This window comes from Marmota flaviventris, chromosome X, assembly GCF_047511675.1.
Source record: "Marmota flaviventris isolate mMarFla1 chromosome X, mMarFla1.hap1, whole genome shotgun sequence".
Classification (NCBI taxonomy): Eukaryota; Metazoa; Chordata; class Mammalia; order Rodentia; family Sciuridae; genus Marmota; species Marmota flaviventris.
Window position 1 is genome coordinate 115,760,363 of NC_092518.1, and position 26,287 is coordinate 115,786,649.

General features: G+C 36.4%; 1 protein-coding gene and 1 pseudogene across 1 annotated transcript in view; one reads left to right on the forward strand and one right to left on the reverse strand.

Annotated features, from left to right (window-relative positions):
• Positions 1–26,287, reverse strand: part of Gpc3 (glypican 3) — a 413,816-nt gene that overhangs the window by 291,046 nt on the left and 96,483 nt on the right. The window lies entirely within an intron of this gene.
• On the forward strand, positions 11,763–14,576 carry LOC139703106 (abl interactor 1 pseudogene; annotated as a pseudogene).

Consider the following 26,287-nt stretch of genomic DNA (forward strand, 5'->3'; position numbering starts at 1 on the left):
CAGTCTAATCATGTATGGTCAAACAAAATATTTTCCTTTGTGAATGCACAGGGAAAAAGATGTAAAAGCAATATACCAGAATGTTAATAGGAATTATTACTTGGCAGAGTGATTATAGGTGATGTTAGTGCTCTTTTTAATACATGTTTTAATATTCCCAGTTTTCTATAACAATACTGTGTGTCTTTCTAATAATTAAAAGGCATTAAATGCAAATCAAAAGGAAGACTATATACTAAAACATTCATAAAAATTTTCCTCTAGTATGATGGTATGAGTTTCATGTTCTTTTTGCTTTTCCTACTTTAAAAATTTTCAGAACTAAAGACTTTACAGAACTAAAGACTAGAACTTGATGAAGAAAAACTGGACTGTCAGATGAATTAGCAAACACTAATATGAACAGGCATATATTATTTAAATAAGTCAGTTCTACTGCCATAGAGCTTTGCAATATTTTTAGGCTCTATCTCCACTGATTATGGTTTGGGGCAGGTCACTTGTGTGAGCTTTAGACAATCAATAATTATTGCATGCTTCTAAGGGATACTGTGATTGTGCATGTGATAGCATTGGTGAAATACTCTGAACTCAAGAAAGAAAGATATACAGCAAGTAGTAATGGATATTTTAATTATCTACTGTGTAATGACTCTGTTTAGATTGCCCTCAGCAGTTTAACCCACTCTCATTTCTTCAAATATCATCTTGGAACAGAAGACTCCCAAATCTTTATCTGCTCCTCTCCACCTTGCACATCACACTTCTTTTCTCTAAATCCCCTTTCCTTTTTTTTTTCCTGCCCTATTCTCCTTGTCCTCGGGCTCATTTTCCCTCCATATCTTGCTTGTACCAAAAATATTTTCATATCAAGTTAAATTGATTACGAATGAATCATGAACTGATTAACCAGTTTTTCATAAATCAATACAAGTTTGTTTAATTAACTTGGATGTGAAGTTTATAGAACAGTGTTAAATTTATCATTCTTTGGCTCCTGCTAGGTATAGCTAGCTAAATAAATTTCATATGTGAGAAAATATTCAAATATGAATGCAATTCTCTCCTTTCATTAATTGGCCTCAAAATCAGGAGATCTGGGATCCATCTTGGCCCCAGCAACCAATCCACTTTGTGTTCTTGAGTAAGTTGCATTCCCTTTTGGGAACTGTCTCCTCACCTTTAAGATAAAGAAAATAGACTGGATTGTGTCAAAGGCCCAGTTAATAGATATGAAGGTATCTCAACAAATGGAAAATTGAGAGGCACCACCATACAAATGAGCTGCCACCCCTATTCATTATATCCCACCTCGAAGAGCATCAGGCACAAACCAGGAGTTCAATATATGACAACATAATTGGAATGACACACTACAGCTGAGTAGCTCACATCCCAAGCCAGCAAATAACCTTTTACTGGCAAGTACAGTCCACTAAGCCTTTTGGCAATTATTCCTGAACAATAAAGCTGTCAGCCCTTGTTTTTTTAAAAGTACTTATAGATAAAGGGATAAAAGAGGAGAGGAGGAGCTAATCTTGTAATAAGAATTGGTTAGCAGAGCTGAGGAGATATTTTAATCTACCAAACAATGTTCTGAGTTGGTATGGTGAATGGAAGATCAGATTGTTATCAGGATAAATGGACATCTGGGTACAGAGAGTGAGCCATATATACAGAGTCTAATAAATGGAACAATGGGCAATTCAGGAAAGGGGGTTGCTGAGGGAATGCCTTGCCATGATCTGGAGAAAATCCCTACTATTAATCTGACCTCCCATCTCATCTAATACCAAATAGATAGTCCTGCCTTTATACCATCTCCTGTAACTGCCCTTAGAACCACTGCTAGCACAGGGGAGCCTCTGGTGCTAAAAGGTACCCTCTCTGGGTCATCCAGCTAGAAAAAGAATGAAGAGATTGTAAAAGGTACTCACTCTCTTTGGGGAGACTAATTAGAACAACAGCTCATGGAGCAGTGTCCTGGCTGGATTTTAGCTTCCCTTTGTATCTCCTCAGCCTGGCATCTGCTATACTGTGGGACCCTGATAACTTGGTATATCTCTCTGTCTCTCTCCTTCTCTCTCTCTCTCTCCCCGCCTCCCTCTCCCTCTCCCCCTCCTTCTTTTCCTCCCTCTTGTCCCAGCATTAGTCCAGGGACAAATTCATTTCTGACTAACTGTCCTTCATTCCTGCATTTGTTTATTGACCCACCTCCATCATTGCGCCAATTGTTCTGGGCACTACTTTCACTTCTCATTGAACTTTGAGTTATCTCTGGATGAAAGGAAACTAAAGCTTTCAGTCAGTATCATAATAAAAACATATCATTTAGGAAGATGGAAATCAGAATGGTCCTCATTTGATGTTTGGGGTGAAGTTAACATTTCCAAAGTCAGACTCCATGTTAAATTTTATCCCATGAAATATTCCTTAGAAAATAAGGGTCCATTGGTCTAGTAAGCTCAGCGAATCCTATATGTATACTATATCTCTCTTGAAAACTAAAATCATATATTAATGAATTAAGGTTCTGTTTGACTCATCATTTCCCGAACTTCTTAACCATGGAATCCTACTCAGAAGCCCTCATCTGAGCTGAAGTTGGGAGTCAGTGATAGAGGGCCTGCCTAGTATGTGTGATGCACTGAGTTCGATCCTCAACATCACATAAAAATAAATAAATAAAATAAAGGTGTGTCCAACTAAAAACATATTTTTAAAAATTTTAAAAATGAAGCCCTCATCTTCCATTCAAGGCTTCATTCCCAGGAACCTTCCCCACAATATTGGCCTTCTGTACTCCAGATCAGACCTTCTGGACAGAGAATTTCTGGAGCCTGAGGAAGAGATTCCTGGAGAGCAGCAATTTCAGACTGGAATTCCCTGGGTCTGCATGTCTCTGGGAATTCCCTCAGGAGGCCCAGGTGTACACCTGGGTTAAAGAAACAATGGAGGAATTTTGCTCTGGGAGGAACCACTAAGGCCTGGTGTAGTGATAGGCATGAAAGGCAAGTTCTAGCTTCAGATGGTGGCAAATGACTTCAGAAAACAGGACCTGAGGCTTGGAAGCAAAGAGACAGCACATGTTTGTGTATCTGTGCAGATATTAGGTTTCTAACAAAGAGAAAAATTTGCCAGAGATTTACATACTCCCTCCCCACGATCATACACACATCTCTGTCAAGATTTTGAGTTTGCAAAGCACTACTGGAATTATCTCACTGGATCCTTGGCAATTCTGTCAATTAAGAAAGGAAAGCAAATGCTTATGAAACACCTAGTATATGCAAATCATGGAGGCTTTCATCCATATGTTATCCTAGACAATAGTTCAAATACTCATAACCTTGTGAGGGGAAGTGCCATTGTTATTCCCCTTTATCCAGATTTTGAAAGTATGGTTCCATATGCCTAATTTACAGCAGTCACAGGGCTAGGTGCTGGGAATACAACAGAAAACAAGGCAAACAAATTCCTTCCTTTTGGGGGAGAACAGCAACTAAGCAGCTCTCACAGAACACTTAAAAACTAAGACAGTTCAAAATCATGATTAACAGCTAACACTTAATGAGTACTTACTCTGTGCTAAGTGCTTTGAATGCATTACATTATTTAATCCAAGCAACATTTCTATAAGGAGGATTCTGTCATTATGAGAAAGGTTCAAACATTATTCTCATTCTAAAAATAAATAAACTAAGCCTGAATGAGATGAATTATCATAGATTTGACCATCTTGAAAAGGTTGGAGCCAGGATTCTAATTCAAATCTATTTGACAATAGACTTGCTGTTAACTACAAAGTTAATTATAGAGGGACCTATGGAAGGAACATCTTAAGCTTCAACATATTCTAAAACACACAGTAAATCATCTTTTAAAAGATTGATTAGGATGTTCATTTTAATCCAATTGGGAAGACACTTTATTTGTATAGGTATAAAGCTGCACAGGATTAAAAATTTAGTTATAGATAATCTGATCATTGTAAGGGACTAATCTACATGTAATCTGATTACTTTTAACTTGGTCCTGTTGGGGCTACTGGGCTCTCCAAATCAGAGGAACTGTAGCCATTTAATTTAAGTCACAAGAATAAATCTGAGACACATCTGAAATTTGGATACTAAGAGCTATAATCTGGCCTGTTTCTATATAAAATTTCAACTTTGGGTTCTTATTTCCACAAGATTAACAACCTCAAAGTTTGATCAGCTGGAGTTTGGGTGTGTCCTCTGTGATAGTTTAAATGGGAACTGGATTGTAGTCAATATTGAATATATTTAGAGATGCTTAAGGAAACTGCATAGAAAGCCAAAGTTCATTCAAAAGTTTTTAGCTTCTTAAACCAAACTCATAAATTAGTCTCACATGTGAAGATGAGCATGCCCTTTCTCTTTGTACAGCCTTGTATTTAAAGAAAAGGGGATTTTTTTATTTGCCCCTCAACAATTGAGGAATTTTACTTTCTACTCTACCCTTGAAGCATGGAACACTTATTTTGTAAGGCCTAAGTGTCTTCCTGTCTCATTAGCATATGCCAAAGATCATTCACCAGTCTCTTCCCACTGTAAAAATGCAGTCATTCCTAGAGGCCAACCTAGAGATGCATCAGTATGTGGTGAATGTTCAACTAATGAACTCCATGACAAAGGTAAAACAGGCAACACTCACCTTTATTAGGTGCAAAGTGATAGATGGCAAAAAATTCTGACTACACTCATCACAAAAGAGATAGAAGTTACCCTACTGCCTCCAAGGCTTCCACATATGGTTGTGACCTGCACAACTCTAGATGGTGCCCTTCACATGGAACATGATGTGAATGGGCAGAGCAGCACCTGCATGTTTGCAATAACAGCTGGAGTTGGTACCTCTATATCCTCCGTTCCCCTACACATCACTTGGGTGGATTTAAATGCATACTGGACATGCTTTTGCTCATGTAAACTGTTGGCATTGAACTTTGGCTCTGCTTAGCACTGCTTTTCTCATGGCAATTCTAAGAACATTCAAAACATTTTCATTCTTTATTAGACATTAATGAAAACAATAAGCTAAGTTGGGTCAATAGTAATTGGTCTTATGTAGAAAATGACAGCTAGTCAATTATTTTTGATAAGTCCCTAGAAACAGCAAATAAAACATCTGTGCAATAACCCCTTGTCAATAGAATAGTCATAAATCAGGGTCTCAATCCTCTGACCAATGCTCTAAGGAAAAAAATATTTTCTTAAAGCATAGTAACAGAAAAATTTTGAAGAACGATGTCATCTCTTTCTAAATAAGAATGAACATTTTGATAATCTTGAAAGTTTCTTCTTGGCTCTGCTGGACAACAGGAACATTTTAAAATTGTGTTTCTGGCAGGCAGTAAATAAATGGATGTAAACATCTTCTATTCAGGGATAGCCTTTGCAGTCAGAGAAGGGGGTCACCCAAGTGATGATATTTGAAGAGTGCTGAGAAGGCCACAGAACTAATAAATGCTATCATTTGCATTTCATCCTTTTGTATTAAAGGCACTGTGCAACTTCCACAAGCATCAACACACACGCCCATGTAACCACATTCTTGGTTAGCATGAAAATATTCTTAAGAGAGATAACGTTTTAAGCCTTGTTTGATTCCTGGCACATTTCCCTTCCCATGGACAGTATCTGGAAAAATAGGAATGCCCAGCTAACTTTACATAGAGGGGGAAAAGGGTAGGGCCACAGATTCCAAACCTTCATCACAGGGTATTTTCTGGAAAAAGATACAGCTGGATGGTGATGTGGAACAGAAGGGGACAGGTAGGACAAATGATAATTGGGGTTGTATTTAAAGGCATAGGATATTGGGCATCTTAGAATGAATAAGGGATGACAGATGAAGTGAAGGTTACAGGGCGTGAAACCCAAATTGCACTCACTTCACGGTTTTGACTCAAACCATTCCTGATCCCATTTCACAGGGATTGGTTCTGAAAAAATTTCCCATAATAGAATTAGGAAAGTAGGCTGTTATTTGGTATGTGTTCCTGGAAGGCTCACATTAACCAATGGTAACTCCTGGGAATTTATACCAAATTTGTTCTCCAGCTGTTGCCATATCATGGTGGCAGGGAGATACAAACAGCTGCAATTCCCATCGCTTCTCCTTTCCACCTGGCCCCATCATGGCTTAGCCCCATCCCTAATCTCTGTGAACAGTCAATGCTCACATCTCTGACAGCTTTGTCTGCCTGGAACCCAAATGTAACTGAAATATTGGCTTGGCTTCCTGATTTTAAAATATTTTTTTTCTTGGGATTTTCTTGGGATTACAATTCTAAAGTTTTGGAGGATTTTTACAAGAAAATGGGTTACAATTTACCAACATTTGATTTGGCATTTTTGCTGTTGTTGACATTTATTTATGAAACAAGAAAGTTTCAGATTCAAATGAGTGGGAAACCCAACTCACAAACTGTGAATAAAATGGAACTGAAGTGACACTCATTTTGGATCTTTTCTCATTCTGAATTTCCCTTACATTTAAGTAGCTTATTGAAACATATCTGGTGTTTTACACAAATTACAACTTGCCAATGGAAAAAAAGGATGTCCCTGTTCTTCCTACGTTGAAATTGTGATTTAGGCACTGCAAACTTCCTTTTTAGACATTAGTATTTTAAATGTGGTATTGTTTTCTGTTTTATAATTTAACATGTCCAGCTGTGGTCCTATTTACAAGTTACCTTTCTTCAATAAAATTAAATTACAGTTATCTGTGGGATGTCTTTTTATTTATATCCCGCACAAAATAAAAAGATATTTAATATTAATGTTTTCTCTATTTATATGCTAAAAAATCAAGCCTATCATGGCAAACATAACATTTAAGGGGTAACATCACACTGTGTGGTTTGGGTATTGGGAAGCATAATAGTTACTCTTATTTTTCTACATATTAGCAACAAAACAAGTTAATTAACACACTACTGCAGATGGTATTTTACAAAATAAATTACTTTTGCAATTTTTCAAAAAAGAGATGCATATAAATATTGTGATTCTGTATTGGAAAGTCACAAGCAACCCTCTCCATGGGGTACCTACTCTATAATGAGCTGAATATGTTCTTATTGAATTGAACAAGAGAGAGAAAAAAGACAAGAAACGTTTCACACAGGCAAACACACTGATAGGAGGGAAAATCCGTTTGGATTTTGGTTGCTGCACCAAAAATCTATACAAAGTTTACTTACTTTAAAATGAAGCAGTTGTAAATCAGTTGATTCTGTTGTCTCAGTAAAATGGAATGCCTTTTTCATCTTTTCTTACATGTGGTAATTGGTAAGCAACCAAGCTGATAGTTACAAAAAACCTGCAGCCCACATCTAATTAAGCCCTAGCACCATTTTGGCATTAAATCTTAAGCACAATTAGGAGGGCCAGGCAATTCACTGCATTGTATACCAACAATCTCAACCAAGCCACTTCACATGAGCCAGGCCCACTGGGCCTCACTGGTTTTAATAGACAATGCTATAGGGATGTCTCAGGCATTTTAGACTGACTTAAGCAGCTCGGTAAAGCAACTATTACTTGTCATGCAAATTTCTATTTTTAAGCAGTAGCCAGCTATTGAGATTACTAAGGTATATAGACAATTTAAGTAGAAAAATTTGAAAGAATAGACCACTGTATGTAGTATTTCCAGACATAATCAACTGAAGCTATTTTTCTGCATTCCTTTCTGTGAGCAATAAGGAGAGAAAGAGAATGATACTTAAATCCAGAGAAACTAAAGAGAAATGACCTCATGTTCCATTAACCAAAATCAATACCTTATATATGCAAATGCAAGTTTCAACAGTGTATCCATATGCAAATTGTAAATATGAAGCAGCATCCCCTTTAGTGCACAATTGAGCATTAAGTCGCTATTTATTTAGGGGATTTTCAGTAAATTGCAAGTTTTAATCTCTGTGTTATGGGAAATGATCCCCTTTACCTTCTTCAGCAGTTACCTATGGCAGCTATTAATGCCCACAAGCAATGCCATGACCCTGACAGTGCATAATTCCACAGTGAATATTTAATTTTGAAGGTGAAAAATGATGCATACTCCCCTCATAACACTTCTTTTTATGACTCTCTTAATTCTTTGAAATTTATTATTTTTAGTAAAAGCACCCAGAAGGTAATTGAAATAGATTTCCCAGATATATTTCCAGATTATCTTAACCTACAGTAGCATATTAACTCATTTATAATATTCTTAGCAAATACAGGAAATAGAACTTCCCCAATTTAAAATATATCCCTAGTAACGTGCTATTGCATTATTCTTTAAAAAAAAAAAAAAAAACTCAAGTCATTTTCAAAGAACTTGGTTTTTTTCCCCTCAAAGGTCAAGCTATGGCCCCAAAACTTCTCTAGTTGATTACCCGGACTAGAAAAGGGAATAAGTAAATATGACGTGGAAGTGACCCCTCTGGGGATGAATATACTAAGGAAAGAACAAATCATTCTCTCTCAGGCTTCTAGCCTATCATTTAGTGCCTGAATAAGATCATTTACTCTAAGATTCCCTTGTGGCTTGCAATGGCTGAGTAGCTCCCAGGAAGGAGTTTGTTACTGTCACTGTCGGGTTTGACAATGAGTCTTCACTGAACCAGATATTGAATTATTGGATTACGGGGCCAGAAAATAAATGACTGAAAGAGAATTGATAGGTTTTCAGAGCAAAGAGAATATTAGCTTAAATTGCAAGTTGGGGAAATGAGGAAAATATGTGAAAGAGTCACTAGCTAGCACACAACAGAATGAGGCCTAATGGAATCAACAGGTGGCACAGTCTTTGGTCTCCACATGGGAAAGCAGCTCCTGAAGGACTGGCCTCCATTTTCAAAACCCCCTCTATTCCCATAATGATAGTGCTCAGAAATACTTGTAGAATGAATGGGGGAAATGGCATATACTAGCCTACATTTACTTGTTCATTTAGTCAAAATACAATAAGCAGTTATTAAGAAAAGGCACTAAAATAGATACCAGGGTAGTAAAGACAAAGTATGTGCCTTCCCTCAAGGAGCTCATAGTCTAACCAGGAAAGATGAGGCATGCTAACAGCTATATTTGTGAACTGATTAACGATGGGATATCTCTAAGAAATGCACCAATGGGCAATTCTGTCACTGTGGGAACATCATAGAGTGTATTCACACAAACTAAGATGGCTATGATGTCACTAAGTGATGTAATCTTATGGTACCACCATTGCATATACAGTCCATTATTGGCCAAAGCATAGTTATGCAGAGCATGTCTACACATGCTAAAATACAAGATAATAACAACAAATACAAAATAGTTAAGAATAGACGTCTTTAAAAGGGTATACATAAAGTCCAGAGAAAGGGAAGATGAGTACCCCCTGGAGGAAAAGGAGATGACCTCATGAGACAGTACAATTTGAAAAGGGTACCCACTCCTGTGTCTTTCCCAGAATCCCTCAAGTCAACCCTCACTTTCTCTTCAATGGGCTCTGGAAGCTGGTTTTCTTCCTCCCTTTCTCTGCTGACAATACTTACTCTGACTCAAGCTTTCTCTTGGGTTACCGCCAAGCAGAACAGAGCTATAGTTTCCCCTCCTCCCCATCTGTATCTACTTAAGCCCAGAAACCCTTTTGAGGTTTTGTAAAGGGTTTTACAGCTAATAATTAAGGGGGAACAGACAAGGTTTAATAACACACACACAGAGAAGTGGTAAGAAACCTAAAAAGCCTCTATAAACAGTTATCACAGATCCCCAGTAGAATGGAGGTGAAGTTAGGTCTGATTTTCCTAGTAACTTTCACTGAGTTCAGATTTTCTTCCAGTATTCAGCACTACCTATCTTTCTTTGTCCTTGTTCCTATCCTTTTCTTTCACACACTTAAAATTTGAAGAAGAAGGGATGGAGATGTATCTGAGTGGCAGAGCTCTTGCCAAACATGTGTGAGGCCCTGTGTTCCATCCCCAACTCTGACAAAAACAAAAACTTGAAGAGGAAATGTAATGTAGGAAACTGGATGTACCTAGTGGTAAAGAAGACAATACTATATGTCTCAGAAAACATAGGCTTCATTTAATATCTTCTGTGTTGTTCACAAAATGGTCATCTGAGATCAGAAGATGCATGGCACCTAGGAAGAATCAAATAATGCCTTGCAAAAATCAAATCATAGTAACCAAACAAATACAAATTAATAGAGGAACAAAAGGAAATCTAGTAGAGTCGAAAACATGGAAAGGGAGAGGGGAGAAAGGCCAGGAGGGGAAAGGGGGTGATCATGAATTGTAATCAATTTCCATGCATATATGAAGTTGTCAGAATGAACCCAACTACTATGTATAACTATAAAGCTCTAATTTAAGAAAAAGGAATCAAAGTTATAAAAAAATCATAGTAAATTATAGCAAACTTCAAAAGTATAACTTCATTCAAAGTGCACACAGCATCCAGAAGTAACAGAAGTTTTTATGCATGTTTCTTATGCATTTTTCTTAAAGGTCTGCATTGCCATACCTGTTGGGGTTCAGTAAACACTAGCAACTTAAGCATGATGAGAAAGATTATGGATACAAACCATGGTAACACAAACACATTTCAAGCTTGAATGCAACAACCTAACATAATAACAAGCACAGAATAGAAACAAGAACTTTCCACAGGTTGGCAAGTGAGCGTGACTCTTTCTTTCTTTTTCTTCTTCTTCTCCTCCTTATTTTTTGGGGGGAGGTGGCTCTAGGAATCTTGGGCAACTACAGAAATGAACACTTTGTTTCTTATGTCTGTAATGAGTTCTCACACGTGGAAATCCAACTCTGATCTTTCAATGATGATGTACCAATCATGACTCTAAGAGCAATTGTTAGGGAGTAGAAGGAATCCTTCTTTTCAAGCCACATTTGGAAGAACAATTGATTTCATTTGCTTCAGAGGGTTCATGATTTCTATGATTCCCTGCCTCTGTCTCCACCTAACTTCTTCTTCCCTTCTGTCTCAAGCTACCATACCCTCTTTCCTCTTCACTCCCAAATACATTAAAAGAGCAATCAACACTTACTCAGTTCTACTCACTGTGACTTTCCTGCCCATCATTCTAATGAAGCTTGGTTCTCTAATGTCACCAGTTGTCTTCAAAGTTGCTAAATGTAATGGCCACTTTATGCCTTCATCATTTTCTACCCTTCTGTTTCATGTGACACTGCTTTTTCTTCAACCTCTCTGCCTTCTATACCAACAATACTCTCAAAGTTTTCATTCTGACTACCTCTGACTATCTCTTTGCAGATCTTTTTTTCTAAAACCCTTCTTTGGCAAACTTTCCTAGTTACATTTTAATGGTGATGCCTTATGTGGGTAAATTCTAGATTTCTCTATAAGCCTTAACCTCTCTGGGAGCTTTAGATCAACATTTCTGACTCCTTCTTAGATATCTCCCCATAAGTGGGTTACTTATATTGCAAATTTAACATGATCTAAGTCAAATTCATCATATTTCCTCCTATAGTGACCACTCCAGAATCCTTATGGCTTCAAATAGCTTCCCTATTCCTACTGAAGGCATCAGTAAGTTTCTTCCCAATAACTAAGAGTTCTGAAAGTAAAATATCTTTCATTCCTTCCTTTTGCTCATCCTCATCCATCCATATCAGTTCTCTTCTCAACATTTCTCACACTCAGCTCTAGCTTTACTCTCTCACTACTCCTATAGTCCAACTTAAGACATTCATCTCAACGTGAGAGGAAGCGATGCAGAGGGGTGGAAAATGGCAGAGCTGCAGATGTTACTAGAGGAGGAAATTCCATCTGGCAAGAGGGCGCTGATAGAGAGTTACCAAAACCTGACCCGGGTGGCGGACTACTGTGAAAACAACTACATACAGGCTACAGACAAGAGAAAAGCTTTAGAAGAAACCAAAGCATATACAACTCAATCTCTAGCTAGTGTTGCTTATCAAATAAATGCATTGGCCAACAATGTTCTCCAATTATTGAATATCCAGGCCTCTCAGCTTCGGAGAATGGAGTCTTCCATCAATCATATCTCACAGACTGTGGATATTCATAAAGAGAAAGTGGCTCGAAGAGAGATCGGTATTTTGACCACAAATAAGAATACATCAAGAACTCACAAAATAATAGCACCTGCAAATATGGAGCGCCCTGTAAGATATATTCGAAAACCTATTGACTACACAGTTCTCGATGATGTTGGCCATGGTGTGAAGCATGGAAATAACCAGCCTGCAAGAACTGGCACACTGTCTAGAACAAATCCTCCTACTCAGAAACCACCAAGTCCTCCCATGTCAGGCCGGGGAACATTGGGACGAAATACTCCTTATAAAACCCTGGAACCTGTTAAACCCCCAACAGTTCCTAATGATTATATGACCAGTCCTGCAAGACTTGGAAGTCAGCATAGTCCAGGCAGGACAGCTTCTTTAAATCAGAGACCAAGGACACACAGTGGAAGTAGTGGAGGAAGTGGAAGTCGAGAAAATAGTGGAAGCAGTAGTATTGGCATTCCCATTGCTGTGCCTACACCTTCACCACCCACTATTGGACCAGCAGCCCCGGGCTCAGCTCCTGGTTCCCAGTATGGCACAATGACCAGGCAGATTTCTCGACACAACTCTACTACTTCTTCGACATCTTCTGGTGGATACAGACGGACTCCCTCTGTGACTGCTCAATTTTCTGCTCAGCCTCATGTTAATGGAGGTCCACTTTATTCTCAAAATTCAATTGCTGATAGCCCAACTCCACCGCCACCACCTCCACCAGATGACATTCCCATGTTTGATGACTCTCCACCCCCGCCCCCACCGCCTCCAGTGGACTATGAAGATGAAGAAGCTGCAGTAGTTCAGTATAATGATCCATATGCAGATGGGGATCCTGCCTGGGCCCCCAAGAATTATATTGAGAAAGTTGTTGCAATATATGATTATACAAAAGACAAGGATGATGAGCTGTCATTTATGGAGGGTGCAATCATTTATGTTATAAAGAAGAATGATGATGGCTGGTATGAAGGAGTCTGCAATCGAGTGACTGGTCTCTTCCCTGGGAACTATGTTGAATCAATCATGCACTATGCTGATTAATTATTTCTTTTTTCCTTTTTTTTTTCTTTTAAAGTAGGTTCTTATTATTCAGTCATACTGTGGGACTCTTATGGTTAACAGAATTGTCTTAATATGTTTTAAAATGTGCCCATATTTTCAGGACATGCTGTTTTATTGGTATATTTGAATGTCTACCTGTAAGCATAAATCTTTGAGGCAGTTTTTGTATTGCTAAACAGCAGTTTATACAAGAGGCTGTCTATAATTGATTATGCTTATGTACTTACTTACATATTGTTAATTTTATGACCAGCATAAATATTCTGGGGAATCGGGGTATATTTAACAAATCATGATTCAGATTGTATCATTACATGTTTCAGTGCAGCATGGTTACTAATAATAATATGTCAAACTAATATTAAAATCAGAAAACTTAAATGCTGGTGCTGGTCATACTTTTTGTTTAGATTCTCATTTTTAAAAAGTTTAAAGCATGCATAAAATTTATGTATTGAAATGTACTTAAAAATTCCAGGATGCTTCCAATTTGTGTAATACTTACCTAGTACACTTATTCTAGGTGGGTCTCTAAGGTCTATATGTGAAACAAAACAAAAGGGGTTATCTGTAATGTTGTAATTTGTACCTAAGTTTTTTAATGAGTGAATTTGCATTATAAATTTTTTCCATTCATAAATACATAAGTGAACCAAAGGTTTTTGTCCTTTCCTTCACTGGTTTGCTTTAAAAAAAATACAAAACCAATTTATTGCAGAATTATGGTTCTATTTTCTCAACATACTAACTTGGAAAAAAAATTTTTAGCCTTATCTCAGTCTGTCCCAATGGTAATGTGACGGATGTTTGCAGATTTAAAATCTGAGATGATTATTTACAAGTCAATCTACTGAATTACTTTTTTAAAAGTAACTTTTGAATCTAAGAAAATGTGTCAAAGTGTGCACATCCTTCTATAGGTAAAAGTCTTAAAGATTGCCACATTAGTCCTTCAGTTTTACAGTGGACTATTCTAGTACACTGGTTCAATGAAAGGAAATTATAAGTATCTTTTACATATTGTAAAAGTGTATGCGATTAATTTGTGAATAGGCACTATTTAATCCATTACCTAGCACTAGAAGCATAAGATTTTAAAATAATTGGGAAAGAAGATGGGTCATGTATTAATCAGTGAACAGAGATATACTTAACCAACAGATTTGTATTGAAATGCAACACATGCACTTTGTGTGTCTCCTCTTAATTTAAAGGAAGGTTTCTTATCTTGTGTATAATTCTGTATTGCTTAGAATATTAAAGTAGAGCACTCAGTGTGGGTTTCTGTGTATTGAGGATTTATTTGAATTTCAAATTACAGTTATGTACTGGGCGTTACAGACTTAACAGCATAGTGAATGGTGAGACTAGTGCAAAACATTTTATTTCTGAAAATTAAAGACCATTATTACTACCAATTCAATGTGACTCTTTCATATGCATTTTGCCTTTGTTAATTTCAAACAAAGTATCATCAGTGACCAACTAGCTACCTTCTACTTTTCTTTTTTCAAGTGGAATGTTCTCTTAATTTGTATAATACCTGTTGTTTAAATTTTATGTACAGTCTTTTATAATAAACCATTCTCCTATATGAAAAAAAAAAAAGACATTCATCTCTCACCTCTAACATCAGAGGCATATTTCTCATTGTTTCATATACCTCACATGGAAAGTGCACAATCAATTTTTGTTCTATATGTCATCTTTTCCCTACAGATGATGTCATACAGATATTAACCATCACCAGCAACTGACGCACCCAAAGAATTTCCCTTTAAAAATGTAAAAGCCTTAAAAAACACCACAGAAGGGATCATACATTTTAACCTCTTATAAAGTAGGATAAATAATTGATTAGATGATGTATAGTTGCTACTATATAACCATTCTTGAGTAGTGCAACTGACTATACAGTACACAGTAAGTAGAATCATATTATCTCATATTAATAAAGAAAAACTCAGAATGGTGCAAATACATTTAATCCCTTCCATATGGTTTGACAAGGATGCCAAATAAGATAGAAGTTTGACCCTTAATGTGGCTTCAAACCTGTTTAATATCCAAGGAACCTGAAGATAATAGTAGGTTAGCTTTAGTACATGACTATAAGCACATCAAAATCTTCAGATATTCCTCAAAGGTTTTTCAAAACCATGACAGGAAGAAAAGTGTAGTTTCCTATTTCAAGTACCCATAAACTCCATTTATTTTTTCCTCTGCGGTTCAGATATTCTCCTTTGGTATATAAATGTCAGGGGAATGTTAAAGGATGCAAATGTTGTTTTCTTGCAGAAAAAAACATATATTTATCTGCTTAACTGCTTCTGTGAGCATCTTGATGTCCCTAAAACATTTAATATTATTTAAAGGCACTGTTTTTGTAAATATAATTCATGGTCCTTTGGAGCCAAAACTATTCATGCAACAAATAATGCTGGAGTAGAAATAGGGGAGAAAGCAATTAAAATACTGGAAAGATTTATCCTTCCACTCAACCATCTTTTCCTCACTCCTAGTTGCTTTCGCCTTTTGGTAAGATCTTAAGAAGGATGAGGATAGAAAAAAATACAGATGAGAGGATAAAAAAAAGTAAGATTCGGGTGATGTCTCTAACCTTTTACAACTGAAGTGACCCTAGCTACTTCAACTAAACATTCGCCTAACTGGCTTCAAAGTCTGCCTCTACTTTTCCCTTCACTTCTATTTTGCTCTAAGGGCTTAAGAGCTCTTGTGCCACTGATTCATTCCTACAGTATCAGGCAGGAACAGCACCAATGCTAGAAGAAACATGCCTGACCTAAATGCCCAAGTGCTAGGGCATTTATGACTATTCTGCCTCACTTAGTGTCCTCAAATCACAGATGTTAAAATCATCCCTTCTGAACCATGGCTGCCTCCCTCACTCCGTGCCTACTGCCAAAATGGCTAACATGTTTAAAAGGCACCCCCAGAGAGAGCTTAAAAGTCTTTCCTTTCCCTTATATTTCCTGGTACAGACTGTTTTCCTGAAATAGGGGCTGTGCAGTACCTTATAAAAAGCTGAATTTGCTAAGAAGTTTTTATACCCTCATAAAGTAGCCCTAGTGAAAGTCATCTAACTGGCAGGATTTGTACAGGTAACAGACAGCTGGAATCTCTACCACAAATTCTTCTAAACTTTAGTTAATGGGCCCTGGCAAGCTGCCATCCCAGAAGTTTACTACAAAAGTAAAATGCAAGACTAATGAATTTAAAAATGGTGCCAGGCATAAACACTACCATTTGGCATTCTTTTGCCAATGAACAAATACCACAGACAACTTTGCAGGCTCCCAGGCAGGCCAGCCAAAAAAAAGTGCAGGCAGTATTCTGCTAGTCTCAACTGTATATTTTCCCCAAAAATCTGAAGTGTTGCTGAGATGTAAATCATCCAAGAGGTATTAAAATGAACAAAACAGTGCCAAGAATACGAGTAAGGTGCTTTTCCTCCTAGGTTGTAACATACTTATTCTGGGTCCCACAGGGGACAAAGTAGAATACAGCTTGAAAAAGTTAGCTATTATCTTCAGGGGGCTGACAAAGCTGCCATATGAGGCCAGATTATAAGATTGGGCACTCCTTTGGGCACTCCAGTGTGAACGGATAAAGAATGAGAAAGGTTATAATTAGTTTGTCAAACAAATGATATTGACTAGGTAAACTGAACTTACCAAATTCTTACACAGAACAAGAGGCATTAATGGTTGAAAATGCATAGTTTCCCCCAAAAAGGGTTAGACACATTCATGAGATTTAAATCCGCAGTGGTTTACTGAAAGGGTCTTGTTCTTCTTCAGGAACAGACTACACTCTGGAAATCCTAGAAATGATTCAGTTCTTGCTGTGGTATCTAAGAAAAGCTTCCAAGGTTTGCCTGGGATTCAATTTGCACCAAGTCTTTTCTTCCTCATTTTAACACTGAAGCTTTAGTAGAGAAACAATATTATTCTCATTTGTTTTTTCAAGAATAATTTTACAATTCTCTCATTTCAAGTTCTTTAGGCATCTGGCCCTCCAAACCTTTGGTAATTGCATTTTGCGAATGCATAAACCATCCCATTTTTTTCTTTTTTTATCTCAGAGAAACTTATTTTTCTCATTCTGTATGAACTTTTCTGTTTGGTTTGACCAATAAATTTTAAATGTTGTGTTATCTTTGTTTTGCATCAACCTCTTTATTTCATGCAGTCTTACAAAGATTTGTTTATGTCATTGAACCCTAAGCCTTCCACTTTATGCTTATATTTCTCTTGCTGTAGTTCCCTATACACAACTATCCTACTTTTCTTTTTTAAGACCTCTGACCATGGTCCTTTCCATAATTATTGAGGAAAAATGAAGAGGAAATAGCTGTAAGCCACAGAATAAAATATTTCAGTTAGACATGTCGGTAGTACTTAGGATGATGCTATGTAAGTAATAGGTTGGACAACGGGCAATGTTTGTATTCTCTGCCCAGCATGGAGCAGGTTGCAGGAAATCAGGCCAGCCTCTCAGCAGCTCAAGTCAGACCTTTGCAGTATAACTTCATTATTTAGTTTAAAAGTGAATTTCAAAAACAGACTCACCCATAGTCAAGTGTAAGTATAAACAGACTTTCCAAGTCACATATAAATGACTTACTTTTCATCTACCATTTGCAATCACCCATACCTCTGGTGGCCTTCCATTCAGTGAAAACATCACAAAATTCATCTAAGAATATTGATTTCAAAGGTAAAGTTCCAGGGTTTTGCTTTAAAAAGAACATGACAGATGAAGGCAGTGACTGAGATAGAAACATGAGAAAAACAGGCAATGTGGCAAAGACAGCTTCTGGGCCCTTTCTGGCTAGTGGAGTATATCACATGAAGGACTCATACATAAGATCATTTGATCAATGACTTTTATCCCCAAACATCCAAAAATACATACTACATCATTTGACTAAAGAGTAGTGAGTTTGAAATCATACAGCTGGTCAGTTTGATCCAATGAGAACTTAACTACTCTGGCAAAATTTTCAGTATAAGTCTCTCATTTCCAAATGTCTTCATTGGGTGGCCTACAAGATATACACAGAAACTAAAGTGGGAGCTGTTTAATACAGGACACCCTGAAGGGTTATTTTACAATGCCACATGTTGTACAGATTAACTTGAGATTTTGTTCTCTGAGTATTGCTTTAATTTGGACAATTTTTTTAATTATTTGTATTTATAGAATTCTAAGCATATAACCCTAGAAAACAGCTGAGAAATGCCTGCCTTTTAAATTTTCTCTTCCACTCTACTATTTTCTTTAAGCAAGTTTGAGGCCAGCTTCAATTTTTTATTTCAGCCAAAACAGTTTTTTGGCATTCACCAAGCTCATTTTTCTTGCCTCTAAGATTTTGCTCAGGTTATTATATCTCCTTATAATGGATGTCCCAGTCTCTCATATTCTTTTTTATCTTGCTTATTTTTGGTGCTAGGAATGGAACCCACAGACCCATCCATAATAAGAAGATGTTCTACCATTGACCTATACCCTCAATCCCTCTCACATCTTTTATTGATGGCCTCTCTATCATCCAACCTTAGCCCAAAAGGGGATAGCATATAGATGGCCTTTTGTCACCCAAACTATAAATTCCCTTGAAAATAGAAACTAGATCTTTCATATCATCCCTACAGTACTTGGGATAGTACTTGGAACTTTGTAGATGTTCAACAAATACTTATAGGTTGAATGAACCCATCAATAAGTATCTGTCTCAAGATTCTTACTGTAACATGAACATTCTTGAGAATCTAACTTCAGTAGAAGTACTCATTCAAAATATAGTTCTTGCTACCTGAAAACAGTTAAGCAATAAGGACCTACACTATTATCCCTATTTGAATTCAATATTAGCACCTTGACAAAAAAAAAGTCATTTCCTGAAACACTGGTGAACTGCTCTATTCAGAAACATTATTAGGCTATTTAGATCTTTATTACTAATGCCACTGAGATTTACCATCTACCACAAAGGTTGTTCAATCAACACAAAACAATTGAAGTGAGAAACATTAATACCACATTTTAGGCAATTACTGTAACATGATCATAATTCCTAGACATCGTCAATCTTTTGTCAAACACAACAAAATTCATATTACAAAGACTCTTATTTCATTAGGATAATGTGATTTGAAATAACTACTACAGTGATCTAAAACAGAATACTGACTCTGTTAACACTTAAAGGGCTTTTTTTCCCAAAAGGCATATCAGGATACAATAAGACTTCAGGCAGTGCACTCCTAACCCCAGAAGCAATGGTACCTATTAAACACCTGGGGGGAGGTGGTCCCAGAGTAAGGTGATACTAAAGAAAACATGGCCTCTAATAAGATTAAGCATTATCTTAGCTTTTAGAATCTGAATGTTTTAGTCCCAATTTGTGTCTGATCTACATGGAAATCCACAGTAAAATGATGTTATCATATTGATTTTCTAAGGCAAAGAGCAAGAAGCCTTGGCCAGAGTTCAGATATGACTCCCTGCTGACCTGAAAGTTGTGAATGGGCTATCCTCAGACAAAAGCTATGATACCTAGGTGTTCTAAGAATTAAGTACTATGGGGAAAAAATGAAGGCAATTAATGCAGTTTGCCGTTTTGGCAATATTGTTTTTATTTGAGAACATAGAGATGGCTGCTTGTTTTATGTTCTACATTTGTTTTTTGTGATGTTTCATTTAAGGAAACCACCTTTCTATTATTTTTGTTTGCTTTATGGTATCGGGATCAAACTCAGGATCTCACACATGTTATGAAGCACTCTACTACTGAGCTACATCCCCAATCCTTTATTTATTTATTTATTTATTTATTTATTTATTTATTTATTTATTTATTTAATTTGAGCAAGGTCTCAAAGTTGTTGAAGCTGGCCTCAAACTTGCTATTTTCCTGCTTCAGCCTCTCAAGTAGCTCGGATTACATGTGTGTATAACTGTGCCTGACTTAAATAAACCATCTTAATTGCTATATGCCATTTAATTCTGGAGTCTTGACATAAAAATCATCTTTTCTTTCTTCTTTCAAAAATGAGAGTCAACAAAATTTTCAGTTCATTTTGTAGATGTTAAGTGTTACTTATGGTAGTTTGAGAACAGATTTAATCATGACAGAAGTAATCTTTTCAATGTCTTGACACTGAATTGGAATGACTATCACTTAATAAAAAATAACACTATAAACCAACGTTTGGTGACCAAAAAGTTACAAAAAAATCACTTTAGGCTATTATCTCTCAGTTAAACATAACCTCTATATTGGATATTTTAGATGTAAGTCAGAAAACATATTGAAAATATAAAAGAACGCCTTTGGGAAGTAAGTCCTAACTATATATCAAATTCCATATATTAGAGTTTGTAATAATAATCATGGAAGTAAATTTATTTTAAGGCCATGGCTGCATTAAGTTTTCCTTCACAGATAGCACAGCTAAATCACGACAGATCTGTCACCATGTTTTACTATAACTGTGGTAAAGTAGAAAAAAAATACAGAACTGAATCAGAAAACCAAAGGACAAATAATATTGTCATGTGACCTTTGTCACATCTTGAATCTCTCTAGACCTGAGCTTTTGCATCTGTAAAACAGGGAAAAATCCAGTTGTTCTCTACTTAAATACTGTAGGTGGAACTAAACAGAAACAACTTATTAAATTCTAATAATTTATCCTGATCAAACAATCAGAAACACACCCAAATATTTATGTTGCAGAATGTTAGTTATAGCATGAGCTCTAAATGTAAAAGTTAGAAACAATCTAATGGATGATTAAGTCAAAACAAACTACTCTGTATCCATACAGCAGAGACTATGCAGCCAAAAAGAATGAGGTTTTATAAAAATATTTAATGATCTAGAATGTTTACAATAATAAATAATTGGAATAATAGATTTCAAAACAATATATTTATGTAAACTTTTTTGGTCTTTGCTCCATGGTTGAAGCATTTAACTTTTGTCCGTTCACATTGAGTTCTTGAATCTTTCTAACAAAGACAATACAACCTTACTCTATAATATTATCTTAGGGTTTACAAGTATACCTTTCCAAATAGCCCATATAATTTTCAAAATGGAGCTAGAGAAGAAATATTACTTATAACTTTTCTGATTATAATTTAATATATGTCTTTAAAGAAGGCCAAAATTACAAAAAGACAATACAATCATCCACAATTTTACCCAAAGATAATAATGGTTCATTGGTTAATGATTTGGTTTATTTCCTTTTAGTCTTTTGTGTCTCTGTGCATGTTACAGTTTACATCAGCCTCAGAAAATATCAGAGTATATTCTGGGAGAATTTTTTAACTGAGGAAACTAAGAAATATTACTCAATTGTTTGCACAGGGATACATAGGAATAAGTCCTTTGCCTCCCCACCACCTTCCCTATTGTAGGAGATAAGAAAAGTTAGCTAAATCTTCATTCGTGGCTTTTAAGGTTCCATTCTATGTATAGAATCCCAGCTTCTATAGTTAGGGTGCTTGATGATGCCATATACATGCCAAATGCAAAGAAAATCTCTGTAATATCTAAATGCCAATTCAAAAATTAGCGATATTCAGAAGAAGAAATATGAATGGTCAAAAAATAGATGAAGAAATGTTCAACATCACTAGCAATTAGAGAAATGCAAATTAAAACTACACTGAAATTTCATCTTGGGGCTGGGGTTGTAGCTCAGTGGTAGAGTGCTTGCCTAGCACATACTGGGTTCGATTTCAGCACCACATACAAATAAATTTAAAAATTCATCAACAACTAATAAAAATATTTTTAAAAAATTCATCTCACTCCAGTCAGAATGGCAATTATCAAGGATACAAGTAACAGGCTGGGATTATAGCTCAGTGGTAGAGTGCTCACCTCACATGCGAAAGGCACGGGGTTCAATCCTCAGCACCACATAAAAATAAAATAAAGGTATTGTGTCCATCTACAACTAAAAAAAGAATACAAGTAACAATAAATGTTGGCCAGGATGTGAGGAAAAAGGTACAATCAAACATTGCTGGTGGGACTATAAACTGGTGCAACCACTCTGGAAAGCAGTATGGAGATTACTTAGAAAACCGTGAATGGAACCACCATTTGACTCAACTATCCCACTCCTTGGTTTATACCTAAAGGACTTAAAATCAGCATACTACAGGCACACAGCCACATCAATGTTTATAGCAGCTCAATTCAAAAAAGCTAAGCTATAGAACTAAACTAGGTGCCCCTCAACAGATGAATAGATAAAGAAAATGTGGTACATATACACAATAGAATATTACTTAGCCATAAACAAGAATGAAATTATGGCATTTGCTGGTAAATGCATGAAACTAGAGACTATCATGCTAAGTGAAATAAGCTAATCCAAAAAAAATCAAAGGCTGAATGTTCTCTCTGATATGTGCATAATGACTCACAATAGGCCAGAGCAGGGGGAGTGAGGAGTGGAAGTTCACTGGATTGGACATGGGGGAATAAGGGGAAGAGAGGGGAATGGGAATGTGAAAGACAGTAGAATTAATCAGACAGAATTTTTGAATGTTCATGTATGAATACACGACCAGTGTAACTCCACATCATGTTCAACCACAAGAATGGGAAGTTATACTCCATGTATGTATGATATGTAGAAATATATTCTACTGTCATGTATAACTAAAAAGAATAAATTTTAAAAAAATAAAAAATAGTGATAGAGAAGTCTATCAGTCCAATGGTCAACTGAAAAGTTGATGCTAGAAATAATAAGGACAACCTTATAGATAGATAGATAGATAGATAGATAGATAGATAGATAGATAGATAGAACCCAATCTAGATATATATGTATATATACACACACAAAAAAAAACAAGAATACAATCCTCATTAGAATCTATTAGAATCTTTACTATTTTTTTAAACTCAGAATCAATAAATGGGATGGATTCAAATTAAGCTTCTTCTCAGCAAAATAAACAATCAGTGAGGTGAATGGAGAGCCTACAGAATGGGAGTAAATTTTTTGCCACACAGACATCAGATAGAGGACTAATCTCCAAGATATATAAAGAACTCAAAAATCTTAACACCAAAAAATAATAATAATAAGCCAATCAGTAAATGGGCTAAGGAGCTGAACAGACAATTCCCAGAAGATGATATACAATCTATCAACAAATATATGAACAAATGTTCAATATCTCTAGCAATTAGAGAAATGCAAATGAAAACTACTCTAAGATTCCATCTCACTCCTTACTATTTTAACTAGCTAGTGCTCCTTGCTTCACTCAAAGACTCTTCTTTTCCTTTTCTCGGCATTTTAACTGTTTAAAAGAAAAAGAATATCAACCATTTCCTTTTAAGAGGATTTTTCTGTATTTTCTCCTACAACTGAATATAATGAGAAAGAAGAAAACAGAAGTTTACTTCTGTCTTCTTGAAGTGAAAGAGGACAGAAGTCTAATCATGTTTCTATCTCAATGTTTATGGCCACATATCTGAGAAAAAGAAAATAAACACAACTCTATGAGCACAGTAGCTGACCGTAAGGTAAATGGTAATCTGACCCTCATGTTACAGAAAACAAGGTCAGGTCTTCCTAGAGAAATTAGAGATTCTGATGGAAGCCAGCAGTGAATGATCTCCTCATACTTAAGAGACACTATTAAATAACTTTTCACTCGCTCAACCTCAACAACATTCACTTGAACTTTCAATAACCTATTAATAGGAACTGAAAGCAAAATACTGATATTGCTATATGACTAGTCACTTTCTCAGAAATGTGAACTGCCTTAGCAAGTCACCAAAAACAATGGGCCCATATATCGTCTCCCACTGTTGTATAGTCATGATCAAAGACATACAGGCAGCAGCTTATTTGTTCTCAACTACACACACTGACTAGATTACAACAACCAGCTTGTACGTTTGATTATCAATTATTAAAAATTAAAAGACCATTCCACATTGACATTTGCTTTGTCTACCTGTTTAGCCTTGCTAATTCAATATTCTATTTGATAAGAAGGGAAACTGAATAATGTGATCCATGATGGTAAAAGACTGGTTGTTTTTTCCAGGAAATTGTGAGATATACATGAAGATCAGAAAAAAAGTCAGAAAGACAATGAAAATAACCCAAAATGTAACAGGAATATGTCACAACTTTTATAATCACTGCCAGCAATGCTGAAATGAAGTTATTTAAAATAAGGTGAAATAGTAAGTCTTCAAAGTATTATCCTGAAATGCAAAGCTTATTGTGAGATTTTTTAAAAATAAAATCAGCTTTCCAGCTCAATATATTTTTGACTTGGTCTATATGGTTACCTTTTAAACATATCCAATTGTTTAAGAAAATCCAACAAACTTATTTGTTTACAGAAAGCAACGTGCTTTTTCTTAAGTCATTAACCAATTTGCAATCATTTGAGAACCTCTCTGCCCTGAGACATTTCAAGAAAGGCAAGTTTGTTAATCATTTGGTCATGCTGCAATTCAATATCAGCAGCGGAATCAAGCCTTAAGTCCCTCCAAATTCTAAAATACCTTCCTGAATCCTTCACAGTATTGCAAAGGGTTTTTCCTGCTCTCACTGTGCACACACAATCCCCATCAGTATTATGTGCACATGCACCATTTGTTGCTGACACTCATCTCGAGACACGGACAGACATGCTCCACTGGAGGACCGATTTCCAGAGAGAAGAGATATTTTAAATGAGAAAAACAATCTACCCTGCTTGCTCTAATTGCCTGTATACTGTGCACAATTTGAAAGAGAGAGAGAGGAAGGGGATAGAGGAGGCAACAAATGGATTTTAATCTATAACGTTAAAATTAATATGTGCAGCATTTTTGAATTTAAATCATTTCCATTAAATTCAATTTACCTAATTGTTAATGAATTAGCAAATGCATTTAGCAACCAAATCACCTACTAATTGGATACTAATGAAAACTACTTAGCTGCTTGTTTTCATGTTGATCATCATGTATTTTTACCAAAGTGAACTAACTACACCCCAGGCTTCTGGCTGGTAAAACCTGTACTTCCTGTTTGTCCTTCTGTTATCTGGTTCCTCAAGGGATAAAGAGAAGTACTAAGTTCTTTTTCTCTTTCTCTTGGGTCTGGGACAGTATTTGCACAAAACATTTATGTCAAAGAGCATGAGATCACCCAGCTCCAAAATAAATAAATAAATAAATAAACAGTACTGTACAAACTCTATATGACACTGCCTTCTGATGTGCTAGTAAAAGAAACTGTTCACTTGCCCCAGTTGCTAGCTGAAACTTATCAAGACCTGCCAGTTTTTAATATAAAGCCTGAAACTGAGGCTGGAAAATCTGGAGATGCTTTAGAAAGGTCTTCACAGGATGCCAAAAGGGCCCTCCCCCACTGGCTCCGGCCCTGATCCCTCCTGCCTTTCCGTTTCTTCAAGGCAGAGGGACATAGCCAGAGGCAGGGCTTCTTCCTGTGGAATGTATGGCCAATTATGTGTGAGTCCTTAAAGCACTCTGGGCTCCTTTAGTCTGGGGGCCAAGGCTTCAAATTAGGGTCTCCCCCTCCCCACAATGACTTCAATGATAACAATCTCGCAGTCCATTCTCTTTCCTCCATAAACACAACCCAATGACCTGCTTCCCTTCATAACTGGTGCCAGACCCTAAGTTGATTTCATCTGCCACCTTCCCTAATCTTTAGCTTGACATGGGTAAAAACTGTTTAAATCGGGACCTTGACTAAAATTGTTTCTAGGTGCTACTGAGCAAAACAACACTTAGATATTGTTTGCATTTGCTATTTTTGCTCCTAAAAGATACGGGACCATGGATGTGCTCTTTGGATACAACTGCTTAGATGTATTATCCTTTTTTTCCCCTTGGAAAGGACGAAAAATAATTTGGCTCAATTTCCATTTAAATGACTACCAGATATTTTCTACAGTTCTTTGTGTTTGATCTGCCAATTGAATTAACAAGAAGTTGCCCTTATGGTACCAGACAGCACACGTTTACTGGGAATCTGAAAAGTGTCCTTGCTATTATGCTCCTAATCACAAGAGAAGTTACAGAGCTTGTCTTTA